This window comes from Rhincodon typus, chromosome 17, assembly GCF_021869965.1.
Source record: "Rhincodon typus isolate 14 chromosome 17, sRhiTyp1.1, whole genome shotgun sequence".
Taxonomy (NCBI): domain Eukaryota; kingdom Metazoa; phylum Chordata; class Chondrichthyes; order Orectolobiformes; family Rhincodontidae; genus Rhincodon; species Rhincodon typus.
The window spans coordinates 15,021,905-15,039,421 of record NC_063348.1 but is presented as its reverse complement, the minus strand read 5'-3'; the positions used below and the strand labels follow the sequence as shown (position 1 = coordinate 15,039,421).

The 17,517-nt window shown below is 42.4% G+C and overlaps 1 long non-coding RNA gene across 1 annotated transcript; it reads right to left on the bottom strand.

Moving 5' to 3' along the window:
- Positions 1–1,622: 1,622 nt before the first annotated feature.
- On the bottom strand, positions 1,623–11,808 carry LOC125485206. The gene is made up of 3 exons (XR_007263946.1): positions 11,645–11,808; positions 1,771–1,865; positions 1,623–1,691 (listed from the first exon to the last, which is right to left on the bottom strand). It is a non-coding gene; the product is annotated as an uncharacterized LOC125485206 (long non-coding RNA).
- Positions 11,809–17,517: the final 5,709 nt, after the last annotated feature.

The window sequence follows — 17,517 nt, the reverse complement described above, 5'->3', positions numbered from 1 at the left end:
GGGGGAGGGGAGATTTTGAAGCTTGTGAAGTCCACATTGATACCATTGGGCTGCAGGGTTCCCAAGTGGAATATGAGTTGCTGTTCCTGCAACCTTCGGGCTTCAAAATCTCCCCTCCCCCTACTGCATCCCAAAACCAGCCCAGCTCATCCCCGCCTCCCTAACCTGTCCTTCCTCCCACCTAAAGCCGCACCCCCACTTCCTACCTACTAACCTCATCCCGCCCCCTTGACCTGTCTGTCCTCCCTGGACTGACCTATCTCCTCCTTACCTACACTCACCTTTACTGGCTCCATCCCCGCCTCTTTGACCTGTCTGTTTCCTCTCCACCTATCTTCTCCTCTATCCATCTTCTATCCGCCTCCCCCTCTCTCCCTATTTATTTCAGAAACCCCTTCCCCTCTCCCACTTCTGATGAAGGGTCTAGGCCCGAAACGTCAGCCTTCCTGCTCCTATGATGCTGCTTGGCCTGCTGTGTTCAACCAGCTCTACACCTTGTTATCTATGGGGAATTATAGGCTGGTTAGCTTAACTTCTGTAGTGGGGGAAGATGTTTGAATCTATCATCAAGGAAGAAATAGCAAGACATCTAGACAGAAACTGTCCTATTGGGCAGGTGCAGCATGGGTTCATGAAAGGCAGATCATGCTTGACTAATTTGCCGGTACAACAGGTAATTAAAAAGGCAAATGGAATTTTGTCTTTCATCGCTAGAGGGATTAAGTTTAAAAGCAGGGAGGTTATGTTGCAGCTGCGTAGGGTTTTGGTAGGCCACATCTAGAGTATTGCGTGCAGTTTTGGTCTCCTTACTTGAGAAAGGATGTGCTGGCACTGGAGGGGGTGCAGGGGAGATTCACTAGGTTGATTCCAGAGTTAAGAAGGTTGGCGTATGAGGACAGGCTTAACAGACTGGAATTATATTCATTGCAATTTAGAAGAATGAGGGGGGATTTCATGGAAACATATAAAATTATGAAAGGAAAGATAAGAAAGAAGCAGAGAGGTTGTTTCCACTGGTGGGTGAAACTAGAACAAGAGGGCATAGCCTCAAAATTAGGCGGACCAGATTTAGGTTGTGAATCTGTGGAACTCTCTGCCCAGTGAAGTAGTTGAGGCTTCCTCATTGAATGTTTTTAAAGCTAAGATAGACATATTTTGAATAGTAAAGGAATTAAGGGTTATGGTGAGAGGGTGGCTAAATGGAACTGAGGTCATGAAAAGATCAGCCATGATCTTATTGAATGGTGGAGCAGGCTCGAAGAGCCAGATAACTTACTCCTGTTCCTGGTTCTTATACAGATGGGCTATAGTTAGCTGCTTTTTGCTTCAGTCCCATTTTTAATAGGCATGACACATTGGCAGTTTTCCAATCCTCCATTATTTCTCCAGTATCGAATAAGTTTTGGAAAATTACAAGATTCAGTAGTCTGGATTCCATCCCAAGAACCACACAATCCAAGTATCTTCAAGCATTAGCCAGGGAAAGTTTTGTATCAAGATGGTTGGTGGTTTGAAATCCAGGTCAAATGGGTCAAAAACCAATTCTTAATTAATTGTACCATACCACATGATTTTGTCTTCACTTTTCAATTCACATATACAGTTAGTTGTTTTGTTTTCACATCTGACAGCAAACGTGATTTTCTGCAATAAAAAAACAAACCTTGATCGGTTGAATTCATATTGTCCACCTGCAGGAAAAGAAGAAAGTGTTACAAGAGTAAAACAATATATATAAGCAAACAATATTTTGTCTTGGTGGTCACTTACCAACCGTAAATGGATAATCATCAAGGTTAAGACCAACACCACTACAATGCTTAAATTCATCTTTTGTTCTCTGTTACATGAGCATCTAGTTGCACCTGAATATAATGAAAAAGAACTTATTAAAATGCAATGGACATGTGAAGACCTTGACAACATTCAGATATAGGCTGAAGGAAGCAAGTGCTTTTTTTATTTATTTGCAGGATGAGGGTGTCACTGGCTTGGCCAACATTCATTGCTCATTCAACTGTCCTGGATAAGGTGGCGGCAAACTGTCTTCTTCAACTGTAGTTCTTGAGATGTATGGACATCCACAATGCTGTTAAAAAGTAAATTCCATGGTTTTGACCCAGCAACAGCGAAGGAATAGTAATATCCTACCCAAGTCAGCATGGCTTGCAAGGCTCCTTTTTATGCCTCTGCTGCTGTTGTCCTTTTAGTTGGTAGAGGTCATGGGTTTGGAAGTTGCTGTCAAAGAAGCCCATTGCTGCGTATCTTGTAAGTGGTACACACTGTTGCCACAGCGTGTTGGTGATGAAAGGAGTGAGCATTTGTGAAGAGGGTGTCAATCAAGCGGGATGCTTTGTCCATTATGGTGTCAAGCTGGTGTGTTGTTGGGCGTTGCACTCATCCAGACAAGTGAAGCGAGTTTTCCATCACTCTCCTGACATACCTGTGTCTTCTAGATGGTGGACAGGCATAGGAACGTAAGAACATAAGAACTAGGAGCAGGAGTAGGCCGTCTGGCCCTTTGAGCCTGCTCCGCCATTCAATAAGATCATGGCTGATCTTTTCGTGGATTCAGATCCACTTACCCACGTTCTCACCGTATCCCTTAATTCCTTTATTGTTCAAAAAAAACTACCTTTTTTTTAAAAAACGTTTACTGAAGGAGCATCAACTACTTCACTGGGCAAGGAATTCCACAGATTAACAACCCTCTGGGTGAAGAAATTCCTTCTCAGTTCAGTCCTAAATCTGCTCCCTCTAATCTTGAGGCTATGCCCTCTTGTCCTAGCTTCACCTGCCAGTGGAAATATCCTCTCTACTTCTATCTTATCTATTCCCTTCATAATTTTATATGTTTCTATAAGATCCCCCCTCAATCTTCGGAAGGGAAACACAAGAGATGTTAGATACACAGAATTCCTATCCTCTGATCTGTAACCACAGTATTTGCATAGCTGGTCCAGTTCAGTGTCTGGCTAATTGTAAAACCCAAAATGTTGGCAATGGGGTTTAAAGCAATAGTAATGCCACTGAACATCAATGAACAGTTTGTTTGAGATGGTCATTGACTGTTAGTTTTGTGGTGTGAATATTATTTGCCACTTATCAGCCCTAACCTGGAAGTTGTCCAGGGCTTGCTGCATGTGGATACAGACTGCTTTAAAATCTGGAGTCGCAAATGGTTCTGATCATTGTGCAATCTTTAGTGAATTCTGACCACATGATGGAGGCAAGGTTGTTGATGAAACAGCACAGTGGACTATCCTGAGATACTCCAGCAGTGATGCCCTTCGACTGAGATAATTGACCTCTAACAACCACAAACATATTTTTGTGCTGGGCTTGACTTCAAACACCAGAAGGGTTTCCTCCTGATTCCCGCTGATTCCAAATTTACTTAGGCTCCTCAATGTACCCCAAATCCAGTAAACAGCTGGTAGGCCACTATGCCTTACCTAGGCGACCTTTCCACATTGTGGTGTGCCCTTCCGATGTGGGCAAAATATCTGAGAGAGCAGGAGATGGCCTTCTATTAAGCTAATGAGTGACTCAATCTGCCAACATCACCACTTAAATTCTTATCGCTAGCAAAACACGGGGAAAGATATTGGGAATGTCCGACATCATTATGGACGCGAACAAACTTTCAGAATTCAACAACTATTCATACCAAGACATGAAGATTTATCTTGCCAGTATTATACCAAATAGCTTCACAAATCCCTGTAAGTGGCTGATACTAAAAAAGAGCAAGTATGAACTTTCCCTGGCGAGTCCCATCTATAAGTATATACCTGCATGATCATTTTTACTAAGTACTTATTTTGCTAATGTGTTATTTCAAAAGAGAACAAATACTTAAGTAGCTTGATTAATATTATTTGGCAGTGCTACATTAAGAGTGGATGATTCACCCATTCACCCTGCAAGATAGCAGCGGTGGACTTAGACAGCATCCAGGCTCGAGCCTTGATCTCATCCATACCACCTGCTTTCCTTTTCTCTTTCCTCTTTTTTTTTTAAAATAGAAGTTTTTAGTGTTTATTACTTACCTGTTAGAGAATGTAGAGACAGCGGCAAAGGAGCATGGCAGTAGCAGGGGTCCAGTTCAAGCCTCGATGGTGGCAGCAAAAGATACCAGTCAGCCGTGAGGCAGTGGTGGCAGTCAGCAATGAGGTGGCATAGGGTGGCAGCAATGGCGGTCAGCCACGAGGGATGATGGCACTGGCAGTTAGCGGCAATGGGGCAGTCAGGCCAAAGCCTTACAAGTAGCATCAAAGCCTAGTGTGCTAGGGCTGGTCTTGTCCCAGTACGGGTGAAAGCATGCCCAATGTGGGGGAAGAGCGCGTCCTCTTGGGAAAGCCCAGTTGGAGCATCTGCAGGCCCATGGCTCAAGTAAAGACTAATTTTTAACATTTTAACCTTATTTTTCAACTTTGATGCTAAGAAGACTGTAGTGCTGAACTTTTTAAATTTATTTCTTTTTTTCTTATTTTTGTAACTAAGGTTTTGTACCTAGGTACTTTGTACCTGAAATGGTGCCATGTGTGGCAACAGGATACACTTTTTACGGTACTCTTGTACCCTGTACTTGAATACATGTTACAATAAAACCTAAATCTGAAATCTTAAGTCATCCCCTGTGTATTACTACGTGATATTGCTTTTAAATGGCAGAAATATAATGAGGTGGGTAGAATTTCAGCCTGTGATGACTTGAGACAAGTTAAATTGAATGCATCATTGGCAATGTGGCAATTTTAGTGGAGAAACTGTTTTGAAAGTTTTTTTTGTTTTAAAAAACATTGGAAGAGACTTTCAAAACATTCCAGACCCAGGCAGAACTTTGTATTTTAGATTGTCTTTTTTTGAAGTGGAGATCCAGTCTTCAGTTTATATTTTATTGTGGTCTCATCCAGAAAACAACAAATTTTAAATGATGACTGATTGCAAAAATCTAAATTGGACATTGAACAAAACAAAAGACAATAACCATTTGTGGGAGGAGGGATACTTTTAAAATCCAATCCCTGAAACAGAATATGACTGAGCTTTCTACATTGGTTGCATGGTAACAGAGATCATCTTAGTTTGCCAGTTAAGAACGATCCAACAGGCAACCTAATGGCTGTATGTGTGTGTGTGTGTGTGTGTGTGTGTGTGTGTGTGTGTGTGTGTGTGAGAGAGAGAGAGAGAGTCTCCATCCTAAAATGTGTGTGTGTCTCTCTCTCTCGAAAGGGAGCCTGCAGTCTGCTATGGAGTAACTAGACAGCTAAAAGTGCCACATTTGATAACAAGAAGCTAGCAATCTTCTTTCTCCTTCAAAATCTCTTGTTTTGCCAAGGTTGCCTACACAAGAAAACACCAACTACTTATCTTTAGAAGCCACTTGACTTCAAGGAAGAACCTCTTCATTTCAGCAAGAAATAACTCAAGCAACTTGGGGAGGCAATGGCATAGTGGCATGATCGCTAGACTATTAATCCAGAGACCCAGGTAATGTTCTGGGGACCCAGGTTCAATCCTGCCATGGCAGATCATAGAATTTGAATTCAGTACAAATCTGGAATAAAGAGTCTAATAATTATCATAAAACAATTGTCAGAAAAGCCCATTTGGATCACTAATGTCCTTTAGGGAAGGAAACTGTTGTCTTCACCTACATGTGATTCCAGACCCACAGAAATGTGATTGACTGTTAACTGCTCCCTGGCATTTGGGGATGGGAAATAAATACTGGAATAGTAGACTAATTGCGACATTCTCCTTGTAGACATTAATTTGTCTAGTCTGTAACTTTTAAATAACTTCGTCTCTTTATTCTAATGGAACCTTCAATGATACATAATAAATTAATCTTTGATCTTGTTTTAAAATTAAAGCTTTGCAGGTTTTTTTTAAAATGGAACTCTCAATGAGATGAGTTAAATGAGATAGTTAAATTCAAATAGATTGAAAGAACCACAAATAATTTGCTGGTTCATTGTAAGGAATGTCTGGGGCTTTTTGCAATGGGGGAAGGAGGTAAAAGGCAAGTTATAGAGTCAAATAGCGCAGAAACAGAGCCTTCAGTCCAACTCATCTGTGCTGACCAAACAGCCCATCTGGCCTAGTCCCTTTTGCCAGCATTTGGCCCATATCCCTTGAAACCCTTCCTATTCATATACTCTTCCAGATGCCTTTGAAATGTAACTTAGGACAGGGAGAAAAGAAGTTTGCCAAAGAGTTGTACACCTTGGAATTCTCTACTGCTGAGAACTGTGGACATTCAAGACAGAATTTAACAGAATTTTAGCCACTAAGGAAATTAGACAAAGTGCTACACTCGCTGCAATTACAAGGGAAGATGTTATGAAGTTGACGAAGTGCTGGGTTTTGAGGACAAGGGAAAATCCTCAGCTGAGTTGAAAGGAAGACATGTTGCTAGCTCCATTGTGTTAGGTAGAATCATTGAAACAGCTGCGATGGATGAACCCATTGTTGTACAGCAAGTTTTTTTTCCGAACAACCTGTTCATAGATGTTATTACGCACCTCTGGAGCAAGCCTAGCCTTTTAGTCCAGGGGTACAGAGACTATGACTGCACCAAAAAGGGCACCGAAACTGCAGGGAGCTTCTCTAATGCTCACGCAGAAACGCACGTGCATAACTCCAGACCGACTGTCGCTGCGTCACGTGCAGGAGAAACCTCCCGCAGAGAGCACTGGATGGAAGGAGGAAGGTGACCGGTCGCTAGGGGGATGGGATATCAAAGAATTTCTGTTGTTGTCCTCCCCAGCTTTCTTTCCCATCCTTCCGCAACCCCACACTCCTCTGGCACTCTCCAGGATCCCTATTTTAATACCGCCACCCCACCCTCTCCCAAGTCCGGATCTCCAGCAAAACAGCACATGCGCAGAAAATAGCCACGTGACTGAAACACTTCAATAAATCTCATTCACTGGCACATGCACAAACATCTCCCTAGAGTAGAATGCACATGCTCCTCAGCCTCAGTAAATGCAGCCTGTTGTACTGCGGCAAATTTTGGTCAATACCTGTTTTACACTCCATTACTCGTGTTACCTATTTTTTATCTTTTTGTTAACTATCACTACAAAAGCTATTGAAAATATCCTTTTTCATAATCGTTCCTGTACAGATTTGACTCCATATTAAGTTAACTTTTTATATCACCATTTAGTCACACCTAGGAATACCAAATCAAACCACTGCTCAGAACCCACCGAGGCAAAATGCCTCATGATCCGAACAACTTCCACACACAGAAATCAACTTGAATGAAACAAAAACTAAATGTAACAATAATAAATATTAATTTTTTAAAATGACTGAAGTTCTAAAGAAAGAATTTTAGCCACTAAATAAAAGAACAAGATTTTCAAGAACGTTAATTTCAAATGCAGTTAGAGTGGTGCGAGAAAATCAGATTTGTAAAATCACAATTCTTTTTCGATACAGTAAATAAAGGGAAACTGTAACAACAGACTCAGATTTAAATTGCTGTAGATCATGCTGTGCGAGTTGACCTGGTATACAAGACTGACCTATTTCTTGGTGCCAATACTCATGCTTTGGCATATCTTTGGTATATAAAAGTTGACTCCTCATCTTTTTCAGACAAGGATTGCTGTGTTCAAATTACAGTCAACTCAATTTTTCACCCTAGACATGTACATTTTACTTACCTTACACAGTAAGTCATATTTTTTTCAGGCAACTTCAACTGAACATATGGCAAAATAACATGCAATGGAAAACCTGGCTGAACAATTAAACAAAATAGTGGTAGGATTGGACCTGGAAGGCCAGGTCTTGGCAGGAGTACATGATAACTATGCTCGCTAACAGAACATGATATGTTATATGGGAATCTGTCAACTGAAGATTAGTCTGAAAAAGAGGATAATGTAGTAGAAAATGAATTAGCTTCCTGAGTGCTTGTCAAACATTGGAATACAGTCCTTTGAAAAAGTGGAGGGTAAATATACAGCATTTTCCTACATTTGTAGAATGGGCAAAGAATCACTTGTGCATTCCAGGATCGCTTTTGTCTGCAGAACACAAGTTTTCCAAGGCTGGCTGCACTGTTAATTGTCTACGCACAAGTGTGACACCACAGCATGTAAATATGCTAATTTTTCTGATAAAAAACAGCATTAAAGTGCAGCATTTATTGATCTTCACTAACATGTGCATTTTCCTTTTTGATCAGTCTTGTGCGTTTTTGGATAGCTCTAGAACATCTTGTAAAAGTTAGGAAAAATACAGCAGAAAAATAATATGTTTTGAAAAGGCATTGATAATGTTTGAGGTTATTGTGTAAGGTGTGGCTACACTTGCTTTTGTAGATTTACCCATTTCCTTTTTCATGTTCAGTGATACAATTTAAAGTATAAAGCTGAAGGAAATGTATCAGTGTTTTATGTTTAGTAGACTCACTTGTTAACTTATGAACTGTTAATCAAAACAATTTTAGTTTTAATGGGTACTTTTAAAATTATATTTACATTCCAACAGAAATCTAGATGTGAACCTTTTACTACAGGATCATGGTGGATTGCAATGATCCCAGCTAGCTCCAACAGTTGATTTCATGATGTGACTAAATTGCCTCAGCTTTGCAAACCACTTTGAGGGCCATGATTATGAATCGCTCAACTGTACACTACTTAAAGCAGACAATTCCTCTGTGCAGAGACATAATGCAGAGACAGGTGCTTTAATGGTCTAATTTGCATGCCAATCTAAAGAAATCACCTGCCATATCCTATGCCTCTACTACAACCAAACCTGCAACTATTTTGCAAAAAGAAAAACAGAACTCTCCTCATGTGAGCCCAACAAGAAAGGAGGGAGCAGGAAAATCAGGCATATGCTGCTCATCAGTGATTGCTGGTTTTGGACACTGTAGGATAACAATGTGGACAATAGATCATCCCACTTGAAAGGCTATCCAGTCAATGATTACTGTTGTGTTGGCAGTATCCAAAAGGGCCAATCAGCAGAGGTAATGGCAAGAATCGGCACAAGCAGAGCTAAATCCATGTTCAATAATGTATATGAAAACTCTAACACAAAATAGGAAGAGAAGGAAGTGGAGGTCAGAAAAAAATTCAAATGGCTAAATTCCACTTTGGAATGGAAACGGCTGAAATTTTTCATCTCGGGTTGATGCTTACGCACAGAGCAGGCCACACATAGGATGGTAATGGAGAGGAATTGGCTCCACAGAAAAAGGAATGAAGTATAAAGCTGCTTTAAAGCTATGTGCTACAATTAGCAAATTCAATGTTAGTGAAAATCTGGTTTGAAAATTAAAAGAAATCTGCCCCAAATAAGATGCAAAAGACCATTAGAGCATGGAATGACCACTGGCATACTTGGCAAAGCATGTTTTGAGACCTTAACCAGGAGAAGTAGAAGACGACATTCAGCTCATCAAGTCTGCTGTGCCATTCAATGAGATCACAGTTGGTCTGATAACACTAAACTCCACATTTTTTTTTTGCCTTTTCTCATAACTTTCAATTCCCCTTAGTGAATAAAAATCTTTCAATCTCAATCTTGAATATTCTTATTGACCCAGCTTCTACAGCCCTCCATAGTAAAGAAGAAATTCCTCCTCAGCTGTTTTAAATACACAACCCCTTATTCTGAGATTATGCCCTCTGGTCCTAGACTCTCCCTCAACGGAAACAATCTTTCTTATCTACCCTGTCAAGTCTCCTAAGAATCTTGTACATTTCAGAGATTCAGGGAGTGTTTATCAGTGGTAGGAAAGCTACTCAAAGTTAATTCAAAACAGTCAGTATTGCTTTGTCAGCAAGATCATGTCTTAGAGGATTGATTAAGTTTCTATATGAGATGACTAGACGTGTGGGTGAGGGTACTGCAGTGGATGAAGTCTATGTGTATTTTGGTAAGGCTTTTCACAAGCTCTCGGGTAGAAAGCTGATCAAGAAGACTTTATGTGATCCGGGGCAACTTAGATTTAACATTGGCTTAGTGTACATTAATGAACTAGTCATGAGTGTTGCAAGTTTGATCAGTAAATTTGCAGGTGACATGAAAATTGGTGGTGTGATAAATAGTGAGGAGTAAACCCTTAGACTGCAGGCTAATTTTAATGGGCTGGTCTAATAGTAATGGCAAATAGAATGTAATCCTGAAAAATGTGATACATTTTGGAAGGACGAACAAGGCAAGGGAGTACGTGTTGACTGGTAAGACCCTAGGAAGTAGAAGGGATCAAAGGGACCTTGGTGTGCATATCTACAGATGCTTGAAGGTAACAGGACAGTGGACAAGGTGGTTAAGAAAGTATATGGGGTTACTGCCTTTGATTGGTCTAAACACAAAATACGAGAGCAGGAAGGTTAAGATGGAGTTATACAAGACGTTAGATAGGCCACAGCTGGAATAGTGTGTGCAGTTCTGATGGCCACACTATAGGAAAGAACTGAATGCACAAGATGCGTTGCAAAGAAGACTCACCAAGATATTGGCTGGGGCAGAACAATACAGTTATGAAGAGGAACTAGCTAGGCTGGGGTTATTTTCCTTAGTGCAGAGAAGGCTGAGGGGGACCGGAATTAAGTGTATAAAATTATCAATACCCAGGAGGTAAAGGGCAGGAAGTTCAGTGGGGATTTAAAGAAAACTTTTCTCATCATCAGGGCAGAGGGCATCTGGCACTCACTGCCTGAAAGATAATGGAAGCATGGAAACATAACATTTAAGAAGGATTTACCCTCCAAACCATACCTACTACAGGTCAAGTTCTGGAAATTGAAACTACAGTTGGTAGGTGCAGAAATGATTGGCAAAGGAACTCTTTCAGTGCTGTAAAACTCTGACTAAGTTACCAACAGATTTGGGGCAAAGACAGGTAGGTATATGCAGATGGCTGTACATCCAACATGATGCCAATGAAAGGCAGAAAGATGTTTCAGTCCTAATTCAATTATGTTGTTCCTATTAATCAACTCTGTTTCAGACTTTGGGATATTTTTGCAGATGCTTAGGGCGATAGCATGTCTTTTAAATTCTAGTAAAGTCTGGAAAATAAAATAGCAGAGATATTGCACTGAGAATAACACGAATTGCTACTGAGTTAACGGCGGGTCAAAATAAGGCAGCACCCTTGGGGGTCCTGCTCCATTCACGTTTTCGTGGGATATTCGGGGTTTCTCCACACAAAAAGTCCTGGAACCTCTCAGAGCTGGGGCTGCCATGCAATTAGGATACATCATAGGGATACTTCAACTCTCCTATTTTAAGTTTATCTTCATGGGGTAAAAAAAAAAGACAGCCTGGAGGAGGTGGAAATTTTTAGCCGACAGCGCTCCAAATTGCAATTTCTGAATGAGAAATTGAGACAGTGAGATTTTTTTTGCAGAGACTGGTCAAAGTGGAAAACAGGACAGATGGAGGAGAGACTGAAACATGCTAACTGAAGAAGTTGTGACGGTGTCCGGAGTTTTTTTTTAATTTGGACGCAGGGAAAGCTGAGAAACGATCCAAACAGACTTTAAAACCACACAGCACTAAGAAAAACAAACATCCGTTACTGCTGGCTCTGTAGAGCTGAGAAAAGATCCACCACAACCCGAGTTTTTCCACTCACTGGGACAGGACTCACTTTCCTCACCGTCGTTCTCCTCCTCCTCCTCTCAAACTCGCGCTTCCCGCCATCTCGCTCACGGCCGTTTACCGCTTTTTTTTTCGAAATGAAACCGCCGCCGGCGCGTGGGCTCAGCAGCTCCCGCCTCTATCGGCCTGAAAATAGCGGCCAACACCAGCAGATCCCTGCTACCTGCGGGGGGGGGGCGGAAAGACGGACAATAAATGAGCTAGAAAGCGACGCCTATATTCCCGTGAATGAGTATTAACCACATGCCCACAAATAAATGAATTTTTAATAATTTACACGATAACCAAGCTGTGTACAGAAAATAAACGATATCCACACAACTGGGTTCAACCATGGTACATCTGGTACAGCGGCTTCAGCAAACAGAACTGTAATTCTCTGGGATAGTAGGAACTGCAGATGCTGGTGAATCCGAGACAACAAGGTGCAGGGCTGGATGAACACAGCAGGCCAAACAGCATCATAGGAGCAGGAAGGCTGACGTTTCGGGCCTAGACCCTTCATCAGAAAAGGGGGAGGGGAAGGGGGTTCTGAAATAAATAGGGAGAGAGTGGGAGGCGGATAGAAGATGGATAGAGAGATTCCCTGGGGTTTGTCCGGAGGGAGGAGGGTAACTTCTTCAGGCTAGGCATCCTTAGAAGAGGCTTCACAGTGGGGTTAAAATTGAATCAGAGATAGTAGGAACTGCAGATGCTGGTGAATCTGAGACAACAAGGTGCAGGGCTGGATGAACACAGCAGGCCGAGGAGCAGGAAGGCTGACGTTTCCAGCCTAGAATCTTCTTCAGAAATGGGGGAGGGGGTTCTGAAATAAATAGGGAGAAAGGAGGAGGCGGATAGAAGATGGATAGAGGAGAAGATAGGTGGAGAGGAGACCGACAGGTCAAAGAGGCGGGGATGGAGCCAGTAAAGGTGAGTGTAGGTGGGGAGTTAGGGAGGGGATAGGTCAGCCCAGGGAGGACGGACAAGTCAAGGGGGCGGGATGAGGCTAGTAGGTAGGAGATGGGGATAGATAGGAGGAAGGACAGGTTAGGGAGGCGGAGACAAGCTGGGCTGGTTTTGGGATGCGGTAGGGGGAGGGGAGATTGACCTGTCCGTCCTCCCTGGACTGACCTATCTCCTCCCTAACTCCCCACCTACGCTCACCTTTACTGGCTCCATCCCTGCCTCTTTGACCTGTCTGTCTCCCCTCCACCTATCTTCTCCTCTATCCATCTTCTATCCGCCTCCCCGCTCTTCGTATTTATTTCAGAAACCCCTTCCCCTCTCCCATTTCTGAAGAAGGGTCTAGGCAGGAAATGTCAGCTGCCTTGCTCCTCTGATGCTGCTTGGCCTGCTGTGTTCATCCAGCTCTACACCTTGTTATCTCAGATTCTCCAGCATCTGCAGTTCCTATTATCTCTGAACTTCATAGAATGTGATTTCCCTGATTGGGGCTGTTAATCCAGTGCAATCATGGATCCTTGGCTGACAGATAAAAACAGGAGGGTTAGACAATCTGATGCTCTGAAGAGACATCTGCATTTCTTGCTATCTCTGACACTCTAAAGAGTTGACTCTGAGTGAGTTCAACCAGTGTCAAGGACTTTCTATGTGTAAATAAAAGGCGACTTGTTGACAGGATACTGGCCTCTGTGGAGTTACTTCAGTCGCGATGAAAGCAAAGCACACTTCTGAAGAAACTCACTCACAACAGTCGTCTTTCAGTTGGGGTAAGCATTTCCAGCATCATGCTGTTATTTAGGACGATTGATTTGTTGGACCCTGCCATCAAAGACTGGGCCCAGTATGTGGAAAAGTGCATTATGTTTTGAGGGCAAAAGACATTGGGACAGATGAAAATCAATGAATAATTCTCCTGAGAGCTTGTGGGCCTGCAGCTATTTTTGGTTATTAGGAGCCTAACTTTCCCTGAGGCACCAGTTACGAAAACCTTTCAAGAATTGATGGATTTAGTCACTAAATTGACCCCAAGCCTCATCTAATTCTGAGACGCTATTGTTTTTACTCAGTAACTCAAAAACCAGGGGAATCCATATCAGGATTTTACACTAGGTTAAGGTGACTGGCATAAGCATATGACTTTGGTTTAACCCTTAATGAGATGCTGTGAGACCATTTGGTATGTGAGATTGATGATATAACCATGCAAAAGTACCTACTACCCAAAGCCCAACTGGACTTCAAACAGGCTTTACAACTAGCACATGAGTTTCAGGGTATTCCGATAAAAGTGGACACCCTCGCCAGTCTGACTGATCTTGGGGAACATGCCCCTACTTGAGTGAAGGCAATTGCATAGCCACACTCAGGACATATTCTGAACAGAAAGTCTCTAGGTCAGCCCACAGCAAAACCCCAAAACAAAGCCAAGCCTCAGCAAACGGTTAAAAGTTTCTTCAAGATCCAGGCCGGCAAGCCATTGAAGTTGCTGCTGGTATGTAGACGATACAGCAAAGGAGTTCTACTAGACCTAAATTGAGTAAGAGAACTCATTGGTCAGTATCCAGGAGAGTGCACATTCTGGAAAGTCTAACTACATTTGGTTTGGAACAGTTAAATTGCTCAGCAACATCCAAATCAGAACCAATAAGAATAAAATTCTTATTAAATGGTCGTCTGGTTTTAATGGAGGATGATACCAGCACAGCAATTTCAGTGATTGTGAAACCAGTCTTTAGCAAAATTCACTCTCGACTCCAACCCTTAAGTTTGTGCAAGACCTCGGCTAGACTGAGAGTCATACTGGGAACCTTTGCAGATTAAGGGCACAACTTTGGTTCTGGTCTCTTATGAGAAGCAGCTGATTATAGAAAAAGGCTTGGGCCCAAGCTTGTTGGGGCGAAATTGGTTGAGAGAGAATCACCTAGATTGGCTGGACATTTTTTGATTTGCAAATGGCTGCCTGAGTGAAGCCCTAACTAAATACCAGGAAGTCTTTCAGGGAAGTCCAGGGACCAGCAAAGGAGCCAAGCCTACCTTGCATGTTGACCAGGAAGCCATGATTCTGCAGGGCCTGCCATTTGCCTTACTGGCAAAAGTAGTGGCAGAAATCAGAAGGCTGGAAAGCAAAGGAATCGTCAGTCTAGTCCAGTTTGTGGAATCGGCAGCACCAGTCATACAGATTGTGAATCCTGATGGGTCGGTTCGCCTTTGTGGGATTTTAAACAAACTGTAAACTGCTTTTTGCAGCTGGGTAAATACCTAATCCCTTGCATAGAGGATTTATACGCCAAACTGGCAGGGGAGCTGTCCTTCACAAAGCCATATGTACTTGCAGTTGCGGTTAGATGAGGATTCTCAGAAGTATCCTACAATTAATACCCAAAAGAGTTTGTACCAATATACGAAATGCCATTCAGGGTATCATCTGTCTGTGCAATTTTTCAACATTTTGCGAAGTCCACCCCAGGTCGCCATTCATCTAGATCTTATTTTCATGAGATGACATGCTAGTAACAGGGAAGACCAATAAGAAGCACTTAGAGAACTTGGACATAGTCCTTAGACAATTATCCCAGGCAGGCGTATGCCTAAGAAGGGAATAATGTGCTTTCCAGGTGTCACAAGTGACGTACTTGGGTTACGAGTCAACAAGACCTGTAGAAACACTAAATTGAAGGCATTCAAAGGTGTCCCAGCTCCCAAGTATGTACCAGAGCTTATGTCCTTCCTTGGGTTGGAGAATTATTTCAGGAAGTTCATACATAACCTTGCCTCCATCCTGGGACCTTTGCATCAACTCCTAAAAAAGGGTCAGCCTTGCAAATGGCCAGGTAGCCAAGCCATAGCCTGCAGGGAAGTGAAGAAACATCTATTATCCTCTAAGGTACTGGTACACTGTGATTCTCAGTGAAATCTAGTGTCAACATGTGTGCCTCCCCATATGGCATCGGGATAATACTAGCTCATTGGTGACCCAATGGTAAGGAATGCCCAATAATGTATGCATCCAGGACTTTGGCTAAAAGTATGTAATTACACCAGGCACACCTTTACACAAACTGGCCAAGGACCTACAACAGAGATTGAAACACCTGATCGACACATCCATTTAACCCAAGATTTCCTCAATACCCTCAAGAACATAAAAATCAGCGATGACGAGATTATGGTATCCTTTGACATCACAACTTTATTCACATCAAGCAACATCCCACTAGCCAAAGAAACAGTGGCCATATTACTAGAGGAAGCAGCAACACAGACCAGCAGTTTAATCAGCAATGACAACATACTTAAACTACTAGACCTCTGCCTCACTATGCAATTTATCTTTAATGGTCAAGTATACAAACAGATCAAAGGTACACTGATGGGGTCACCCATCTCAGGACTCATTGCAGAAGCAGTCATGCAAAGACTAGAACACACCACCCTCCCCCGCATTCAACCTAAACTATTGTATCCAGTACATTGACGACATATTTGTCATTATTAAACACAAAAAATTAGAAGAGACCCACCACCTCATCAACAGCATACTCGCAGGGATTAAATTCACAAGGGAAGAAGAAAATAACGATCAACTTCCACTTCTGGATGCTAAAGTTGAGCATAAGACCAAAGGGGAGTTCCAAACCTCAGTGTACAGAAAAACAACCAACACAAAGTCCTCAACTTCCACAGCAACCACCCCAACGCCCACAAACAAAGCTGCATTAGTACACTATTTAAATGGGGCAGGACACACTACGCAGGAAAGAGGAAGAGTACCTACACAAAATCTTTGCTATAAATGGATAACCCTGCACCTTCATCCGCAGATGCCATCTAAACAGACAACAACAGGAGGACACAGTATACCCTAACACACTGGCCACACTGCCATTCATCAAGAATATATCGGAACTGACAATAAGACTCCTAAGACCACTAGAAATCGTGGTGGCCCACAAGCCCACAGCCACTCCACGACAAACACTTACAAGGATTAAAGACTCCATTCCACAACATGTAGAACCAACATAGTTTACAAGATACCATGCAACGACTGCCACAAACATTACATCGGACAGACAGCCACCAGAGTACACGAACATCAACTAGCGTCAAAACGGCATGACAAACTCTCCTTAATATCGGTACACTCAGACAATGAAGACCATCAGTTTAACTGGGACAAGGTAATCATAGTAGCCCAAGCCAAACATAGACACGCATGAGAATTCCTAGAGGCATGGTTCTCCACCCATAATGCAATCAACAAACACATAGAATTGGACCCCATATACAAACCCATACAAATCAAAACCAGAAATGACACTACTCACCGTAATGGACCAAACAGTATAAATTCCAAGTGGAGTAGAATAACACTGCTTCATCAGAGGCTGCACTGATGATGTCGCCTAGCATAGTGACGAAACATCTGAGCGAGAACAAGCCAGCTCGGCGAGCCATCAACAACCTCAGTCTGTAATGGTTTTAAATTTTTTGGACACACTTCAAGTCACAGCTGATAAGATCAGATTTTGGATGTGGAAAGAGCCAGTCCTGGCAAAACTGAAAGAGCTCGTGGTGATGGGGGAGATCAAAGGGCCATCACAACCAGAATTGAAACCATTTTGGATGTGGAGAGATCAGCTCACAGTTGAGTATGTCATATCATGGGGAACCAGAGTGATTTGTCCCAAGGTCACGACCAGATACTGGCCGAAATCTGCCAGGGTCATCCAGGGATCTTCAAAATGAAGGCATTAGTGACAAGTTATGTCTGGTGGTGAGGATTAGATGCAAATATGGCTGTGCTAGCGAGGCAGTGCCCAGAGTACCAATAAGGACAAAAATTATAACCAGCTCAGTTACACCTTGACTATGCAGGTCCTTTCAGGGGCTGAATGCTCTTAGTCATTGTTGACG